Source organism: Balaenoptera ricei, chromosome X (genome assembly GCF_028023285.1).
Source record: "Balaenoptera ricei isolate mBalRic1 chromosome X, mBalRic1.hap2, whole genome shotgun sequence".
In the NCBI taxonomy this organism is placed as follows: Eukaryota; Metazoa; Chordata; class Mammalia; order Artiodactyla; family Balaenopteridae; genus Balaenoptera; species Balaenoptera ricei.
In genome coordinates, this window is record NC_082660.1 from 126228790 (window position 1) to 126238446 (window position 9657).

The window sequence follows — 9657 nt, forward strand, 5'->3', positions numbered from 1 at the left end:
CAAATATCTCTTCTGTTCCTTTCTTCTTCTGATATTCCTATTACGCATTTTTGCATCTTTTGTAGTTGTCTCACAGCTCTTGAATAGTCTGCTTTTTTTGTTTGTTTTCTCTTTGCTTTTCAGTTTTAGAAGTGTTTACTGTCATGTTCTTAAGCTCAGATATTCTTTCCTCAGCCATGTCCAGTCTACTAATAAGCCCATCAAAGGCATTCTTCACCTCTGTTAAAGTATTTTTGATCTCTAGCCTTTCTTTTTGACTCTTTTTAGAATTTCCACCTCTCTGCTTACACTATCCATCTGTTCTTAAATGTCTTTTTCCATTAAATCCCATAACATATTAATCATAGCTTCTTTTTATTTTTTTAATTCCTAGTCTGATAATTCCAACATTACTGCCATATCTGACTCTGGTTCTGACGCTTTTTAAGTCTCTTCAAACTTTGCTTTTGCCTTTTAGGGTGCCTTGTCATTTTTGGTTGAAAGGCAGGCAGAACATACTGGGTAAAAAGGCCTCTGGGGGAGGGGATGGGTTCCACAGTCCTGTAATTAGGTCTCAGTCTTTTAGTGAGCCTGCGCGTCTGGGCTGTGAACTTCACAGCACTTCTCAGTTTCCCCTGCCCCCTTAGGTGGGACGTGGTGACTAGAGGGGGCTGGAGTTGAGCATTTCCCTTCCCCCACATGAAAGGCTAGAGCTGACTAGAGTTAGGTATTTATTTCCCTTCCCTCAGATAGGTTAGTCTCTGATAAAATTCCACCAGATTAAGCTCTGGTTAATAGCTTCTCCTGAGGGCAGCCTTGTTAAGAAGAACAGAACGCTCTGCTATATTTCTAAATGGTTCCTTTTCTGGAAGCAGGAGGGGATTTTTATCTGACATTCACTGTGAAGACTTGGTAGAGCTCCCGGAGGTAAAACTGACAAAAGCTTGGGGGCTCCTCATTGACTGGGTCCGCCTGGAAATTTTAACTCTCAAATTTCTCCACACTGAGTCTCCAGCAATTTGTCAGTTGCAGTTCAGATTTTCCTACCTCTGGACTGGTTCCTGCAGAGGTTTCTGCCTGTGAGTTTCTGCTTCTGTATGATATGATGGTCTGTATCTTCCTGTCTGTCTTTACAACTTTGGATGTTGCATTTTGCCCTGTGACCTCACTCCCTGAAGGATTTCAGTTTGTTCATCTTGTCATTTGTCAAGATGAAGGGGCAACTTCTAAGCTCCGTAAATGCTGGGCCAGAACCAGAAGTGAGATTATTTGTTTTTTGCTATTGAGTTTTGAGATTTCATTATATTTTCTAGATAATAATCATTTGTCCAGTATGTTTGCAAATATCTCCCAGCCTCTACCTTGTCATTTCAAGGTCATACAAGGGTATTTTTTTTGTACAGCAAAAGTTCTAATTTTGATGAAGTCCAGACTATAACTTTTTTTTCATTTATGGACCATGCTTTTGTTGTTAAATCTAAGATCTCTTTGCGTAGTTCAAGGTTCTGAATATTTTCTCTTTCATTTTCTAAAAATTTTATAGTTCTGATATTTGTATTTATCATTTAAGTCCATTATTCATTTTGAGTTAATTTTTAACAAGGTGTGAGGTTTGGGTTGATGTTTCTTTTTTTTTTTTTTTCTTTCCTTTTTTGGCATGTGGATGTCCCATTACTCTAGGACCATTCGTTGAAAAGACTCTCTTACCTCCACAGAATTGCTTGTGCATCTTTGTCAAAAATCATTGGGGCATATTTTTGTATTTCTGTTTCTAGGTTCTCCATTCTGTTCTGTCCATCTTTGTGCCTATCCTTCAGGCAATACCACACTGTCTTTATCACTGTAGCTATGTAGTAAGCCTTCATATCGACTAGAGTAATTCCTCCAACTTTATTCTTGTCAGGATTGTTTTAGCTATTCTGAGGTCTGTTCCTTTCCATATAAATTTTAGAATGTTTGTATCCACAAAGAAAGCTTGCTGAGATTTTTATAGAAATTTGGGGAGAATTGATATTCTTAGTATGCTGAAGATTCCAATGTACGAATATGGTATACCTCTCCATTTATTTAGGTCTTTGATTTCCTTTATTATCATTTTGTAATTTTCAGCACCAGATCCTGTACATATTTCATTCAGTTAAACCTACATACTTCATTTTCTTTGGAGCTATGGTAAATTGTGTGTTTTTAATTTTTTTCCACGTGTTCATTGTTGGCATACGGAAATATATTTAATTTTTGTGTGTTGATATTTTGTGTGTATCCTGCAACTTTTCTGAATTCATTTATTAGTTCCAGAAGTTTTTGTGTATATAACTTGCAATTTTGTAGGTAGACAATCATATCATCTGCACAAAGGGTCAGGCTTTTTTCCCCATTTCCATCTTTATGCCTTTATTTAGTTCCTTCCTTTCTTCCTTCCTTCCATTCTTTTTCTTTATTGCTCTGGTAAGAACTTCCAATGCTATAGTAGAATTTTCCAGTGAAACCATCTGGGCCTGGAGATTTCTTTTTTTGGAGGTTTTAATCACAAATTCATTTTCTTTAGTAGTCATAGGACTACTCACGATATCTGTTTCATGTTGGTCGAGTTTTGATCATTTCTGGTTTTTGAAGATGTGGTCCATTTCTTCTAAGTCTGCATTTATCTGTGTACAGTTTTTCATCATATTCCCTTATTATTTTCTAATGGCCACAAGATCTGTAGTGATATTCTCTATTTCATTCCTGATATTGGTGATGTGCGTATTGTCTCTTTTTAATTTTGTCAGTCTTGCTAGAGGTTTACCATTTTTACAGATTTTTTTTTAAAAATCATTATTTAATTTATTGATTTTCTCTATTGCTTCCTGCTTTCAATTTCATTGGTTTTTGTTCTTATTTTTATTATTTCCTTGCTTCTGATTGCTTTTTAGATGTAAGTTCAGTTTCCCCTTCAGCAACTCCGACACCTTCTCAAAAGAAAGTGGGGAACAAATTTACACAATCTCATTGCTTTTTAGTGGGGATGTAAGTTTAGCTCCTTGATAAAGGATGAGTCACATAGTTTTGTTGGCTTCAGGGTAGAGAGTGAAGCTCAGCTTTCACTGGGCCACATCGATGGCACGGCAGGTTGAGAGAGGGAAACAGAATACCAATCAGTCTCACCTCCCATCACATCATTCAACCGCATTAATGTTGGGTGTGGAGATTCAGATTCCAACTGGGCTCAGCTGACATCAGAAGTGGCAGGAAAGTGGAGTGTTGACTAGCCCTGGCTTGCCTCACCTTGTTCAGTCTTGCTGATACCAGGTATCTTCCCACTGAACCCCTACCGACACCAGTGGGACTGAAGCCTAGTGGTATCTAGTTCCATTTCACACTGCCTCATTAAGTCTTTCTGATGCTGGTGAGGCTGGAGGCTCAGCTCGGCTAACCCCTACTAATGCTGTGCTGGTAGGAGAATCAGAGCTCCAACTGCCTCCGCTGGGTGGGGTATGGAAAATTAGCTCCTTGATAAGTACTGCTGACACTACTCTGCAGCGGAATCAAAGCAAGGCCACCTATGTCTGCTGTGAGAGAAATGAAAGATCAGCATCCTGTTTGTCCCAGATGACACTGCACAGCAGAGGAATGGGAATGCACCACCCACTTCAGCGAAGAAGACAGTTGAGGAGAATATCAGCTCCCTACTCAGCTCCATTGAAACCATAAGGGGTAGGTTTTTCCATTGGTGTTTGACTAGAGTAGGGTGGGTACTGTCAAAGTTTTCCATTGTGTTAGGCCACTGTTTTTACAGTCCTTTCACTATGGGAAACAGGATCTTCATGGAGCTTTTTTTTTTTATTGTGCCTATTGTCTGTTCTTGGTTAGAGTTCTCTGTACCACCCTCTCCAAGATATGCAGGAGACAATAAAGAAATCCAGAGTACTCACCGCCATGCTGTTCCTCAAGTCCCCAGATCCCCATGCAATCTGCCTCCTTTCCACCTTTCAGAATCTGCCTACGCTTGATCGTTGTGTTATGTTAGGGATTTTTAGTTGTAAGAGGCAAGACCAGCAGGAATAAGGCTACTCCATCTTGGTGGAACTGGAAGTAGTCACTCATAATCTAATTTTATCATATGAATGAATATATATTTTATGTAACCAGGCTCAACGTAGAGTAAATTTATTTTTCTAAATAAGAATTTTAAAAGAATCTTAGAAGAAACAAAGAAGAATCTTAAAAGAAGCATTTAAGCTCTAAAGTCATTATAGGTTTGCTTAGTTGTTTGATTTTTAATCTATAAAATGAGAAAGTTGAACCGGATGACCTCTAATATCTTCCCAGCTCTGGCAATCTAGGATTCTAAGTGCATTATAGAAATAGAATAAGTGACGATCCCAAGACACTTGGTACACACTTTCGGTCTTCATCATTACATTAAATCTTCAGAGACATAACCTGAAGTTTTAATTTCAAGATCTAAGATTTTCTCTTTGACAGACAATCCATTTAGTGAATTTGGTTCCTACATGCAAATCTCTGTCCTCAGTACAATCAGAGTGTGATTGAGTATCAATATCATTATTATAATTTTTACAAGGATTTATAAGAAGCACATATGTTTAAAGCTTCAGCTTCAGGTGGTGTTTCAGAGAGGGAGGGTCATCTTACTTAAGGCAGCAGCATGAGCTCTGGAGTAAGTAGCCCTCCATCTATGTACTCTTAGTGAATTCCAACTCACCCACATCTTACCTGTGTGAACTGGAAAGGTCAATTAACTCAGATCTCTCACCTCTAAAATGAAAACATTTATCTATCTCACAGAGTTTATATAAGGATTACACAAGAAAAAAATAAATATAGGTAAATCTTCAAGTATTGTGTCTGGAAAAGATAAGTAGTCAACAATAGTAGCTAATGACAAAAATTTTCATCATAAAAATTCTTATCCTCCTCACCCTCCTCCTCCTCATCATCAGCCTTATCTCTATTCTTAATCTAAATGGTAGAAAGTGCTTTCTAAGAACAAAAGCTCCTGATTCCTACTGTCTAAATTCAAAGGCCTTATCCTCCACTAGTTGTGTGACCTTAAACAGATTACTTATGCTCAGTGTGCCTCATTTTCTCTAAAATGAGAATGATAATAGTGCCCAACTCATAAGGCTATTGTGAGAATTAAATAAGCTAAATGGATACAAAGTATGTAGAATCATGCTTGACGTATACTGAGTACTCAGTAAACATTAAAAATTATTGTTTACATCTATAAATGTATTGCTGTCTCTGACCACCTGATATTGGAATATGAAGTCAGTTCAATCAACATTGAAGGAAACGTGATTTCTGACTGAGCTGACTGGAAGTTTTTACATCAGTCAGTCATGCTCTCACTTTGTCAGCTATGCAAATACTTTAAATGTCCTAAATGACTCTAGTGAATACAAGACATCTGCCTTAAAATGGAAGACACTTCAGACAGTCATCCAGTCTGCTTCTCCTAAGTCCTGTAACCATTTTTAGGTACCTAAGATCTGGAGACCCTTATTTGACTTTACCTATTTGTATAAGCTTTCAGAGTTCAGAACCTCAGTCCTAGGCCTCTCCATCAACCCCAACCATCCTGCCTCAAGAAAGATGGAGCATTTTCATTGAGTTCCCCAAAATAGTGGTAAAGTCCCAAACTGTTCTGAAAATATCCAAAACAAAGCTTCAAAACTGTTCCTGGCAGTGTCTTATGAAAGCAGTATACTGCCAACCATATTTAAAATATAATGATCATATTCAAAAGTGGTAACAGGGCACTTCCCTGGCAGTCCAGTGGTTAAGACTTCACCTTCCACTGCAGGGGGTGCGGGTTCCATCCCTGGCCGGGGAGCTAAGATCCCACATGCCTCACGGCCAAAAAACCAAAACATCAAACAGAAGTAATATTGTAATAAATTCAATAAAGACTTTAAAATATATGGTCCGCATCAAAAAAAAAATTTTTTTAAAAACAAAACAAAAGTGGTAACACAATACATCCATACTCTAATGATGGCAGTACAAATCTGCGGCACAATCTTTAAGAAAATAATCTGGGCGTCACAGGCGAATTCTATCAAACATTTAGAGAAGAGCTAACATCTATCCTTCTCAAACTCTTCCAAAATATAGCAGAGGGAGGAACACTCCCAAACTCATTCTATGAGGCCACCATCACCCTGATACCAAAATCAGAAAAAGATGTCACAAAGAAAGAAAACTACAGGCCAATATCACTGATGAACATAGATGCAAAAATCCTCAACAAAATACTAGCAAACAGAATCCAACAGCACATTAAAAGGATCATATACCATGAACAAGTGGGGTTTATCCCAGGAATGCAAGGATTCCTCAATATATACAAAGCAATCAATGTGATACACCATATTAACAAACTGAAGGAGAAAAACCATATGATCATCTCAATAGATGCAGAGAAAGCTTTCGAGAAAATTCAACACCCATTTATGATAAAAACCCTCCAGAAGGTAGGCATAGATGGAACTTTCCTCAACATAACAAAGGCCATATACGACAAACCCACAGGCAACATCGTCCTCAATGGTGAAAAACTGAAACCATTTCCACTAAGATCAGGAACAAGACAAGGTTGCCCACTCTCACCACTATTATTCAACATAGTTTTGGAAGTTTTAGCCACAGCAGTCAGAGAAGAAAAAAAAATAAAAGGAATCCAAATCGGGAAAGAAGTAAAGCCGTCACTGTTTGCAGATGACATGATACTATACATAGAGAATCCTAAAGATGCTACCAGAAAACTACTAGAGCTAATCAATGAAGTTGGTAAAGTAGCAGGATACAAAATTAATGCACAGAAATCTCTTGCATTCCTATACACTAATGATGAAAAATCTGAAAGTGAAATTAAGAAAACACTCTCATTTACCATTGCAACAAAAAGAATAAAATATCTAGGAATAAACCTACCGAAGGAGACAAAAGACCTGTATGCAGAAAATTATAAAACACTGATGAAAGAAATTAAAGATGATACAAATAGATGGAGACATATACCATGTTCTTGGATTGGAAGAATCAACATTGTGAAAATGACTCTACTACCCAAAGCAATCTACAGATTCAATGCAATCCCTATCAAACTACCACTGGCATTTTTCACAGAACTAGAACAAAAAATTTCACAATTTGTATGGAGACACAAAAGACCCCAAATAGCCAAAGCAATCTTGAGAAAGAAAAACGGAGCTGAAGGAATCAGGCTCCCTGACTTCAGACTATACTACAAAGCTACAGTAATCAAGTCAGTATGGTACTGGCACAAAAACAGAAATATAGATCAATGGAACAGGATAGAAAGCCCAGAGATAAACCCACGCACATATGGTCACCTTATCTTTGATAAAGGAGGCAAGAATATACAGTGGAGAAAAGACAGCCTCTTCAATAAGTGGTGCTGGGAAAACTGGACAGCTACATGTAAAAGAATGAAATTAGAACACTCCCTAACACCAGACACAAAAATAAACTCAAAATGGATTAAAGACCTAAATGTAAGGCCAGACACTCTAAAACTCTTAGAGGAAAACATAGGCAGAACACTCTATGACATAAATCACAGCAAGATCCTTTTTGACCCACCTGCTAGAGAAATGGAAATAAAAACAAAAATAAACAAATTGGACCTAATGAAATTTAAAAGCTTTTGCACAGCAAAGGAAACCATAAACAAGACTAAAAGACAACCCTCAGAATGGGAGAAAGTATTTGCAAATGAAGCAACTGACAAAGGATTAATCTCCAAAATTTACAAGCAGCTCATGCAGCTCAATATCAAAAAAAACAAACAACCCAATCCAAAAATGGGCAGATGACCTAGACATTTCTCCAAAGAAGCTATACAGATTGCCAACAAACACATGAAAGAATGCTCAACATCATTAATCATTAGAGAAATGCAAATCAAAACTACAATGAGATATCATCTCATACCGGTCAGAATGGCCACCATCAAAAAATCTACAAACAATAAATGCTGGAGAGGGTGTGGAGAAAATGGAACCCTCCTACACTGTTGGTGGGAATGTAAATTGGTGCAACCACTATGGAGAACAGTATGGAGGTTCCTTAAAAAACTAAAAATAGAACTACCGTATGACCCAGCAATCCCACTCCCAGCCATATACCCAGAGAAAATCATAATTTGAAAATATACATGCACCCCAATGTTCATTGCAGCACTATTTACAATAGCCAGGACATGGAAACACCTAAATGCCACCAACAGAGGAACGGATAAAGAAGATGTGGTACATATATATTGGAATGGAATATTACTCAGCCATAAAAAAGAACAAAATAATGCCGTCTGCAGCAACATGGATGGACTTAGAGATTGTCATACTGAGTGAATTAAGTCAGACACAGAAAGACAAATATCATATGATATCGCTTATATGTGGAATCTAAAAAAAAAGGGTACAAATGAACTTATTTACAAAATGGAAGTAGAGTCACGGATGTAGAAAACAAACTTATGGTTACCAGGGGATGGGGGGAGGGATAAATTGGGAGTTTGGGATTGACATATACACACTACTATATATAAAATAGGTAACTAATAATAACCTGCTGTATAGCACAGGGAACTCTACTCAATACTCTGTAATGATTTATAAAATGGAAACAGATTCACAGACATAGAAAACAAACTTATGGTTACCAAAGGGGAAAGGCGGGGGAAGGGATAAATTAAGAGTTTGGGATTAGAAGATACAAACTACTGTATATAAAATAAACAAAAGGTCCGACTGTATAGCACAAGGAACTATATTCAATATCTTGTAGTAAAGTATAATGGAAAAGAATCTGAAAAAATATATATATAAGTGAATCACTTTGCTGTACACCAGAAACTAATACAACATTGTAAATCAACTACACTTCAATAAAAAATTAAAAATATATTAAAAAAATACTCGGTAATGACCTATATGGGAAAAGAATCTAAAAAAGAGTGGATATATATATATGTGTGTAACTGATTCACTTTGCTGTACAGCAGAAACTAACACAACCTTGTAAGTCAACTATACTGCAATAAAAATTTTTAAAAAAAGAAAAAAGATGACATGGCAATGACATTCCCCCCCCCACCCCCCCCCCCCCACACACAAATAGCTCGTCACATAACTAACAGAATCTCTTTGGTCATGAAAAAAGTTCAAAACCAAATTATTTTTTTATTCATTCTATAGTATAATGGTAAAAAGTGAAAGCTCTGGATTCAACCTAAGTTGAAACAGCTTCACCAGGACAGGTTACTTCCCTTTTGTCAACTTCAACATTCTCATCTGTAAAGTGCAAAGAGTAATAATGCAGAACTCAGGATTGTTGTGAAGATTAAATGAAATAATGTGAAGTGCTTAGCACAATACCTAGACTGTAGGAGATGTCCAGTAAGTGCTAGTGTTATTGATATTATTCCACACCTTAGCTGAAATGCATCAAGGAAACTATGCAGTCATCAAGATTGATACCACTACTTAATTCTAAATGGACAGAATGTAGCTTTCAAGATTCAACATATTGAAAATAGGACAATTAAAGACTAAATTTTTTTAAAAAAGAAGAGAATATAATCTTATGAGAGAAGAAAGGATTGACGATACACGTACCTGAAACAAGATAATTACAAGTGAATAC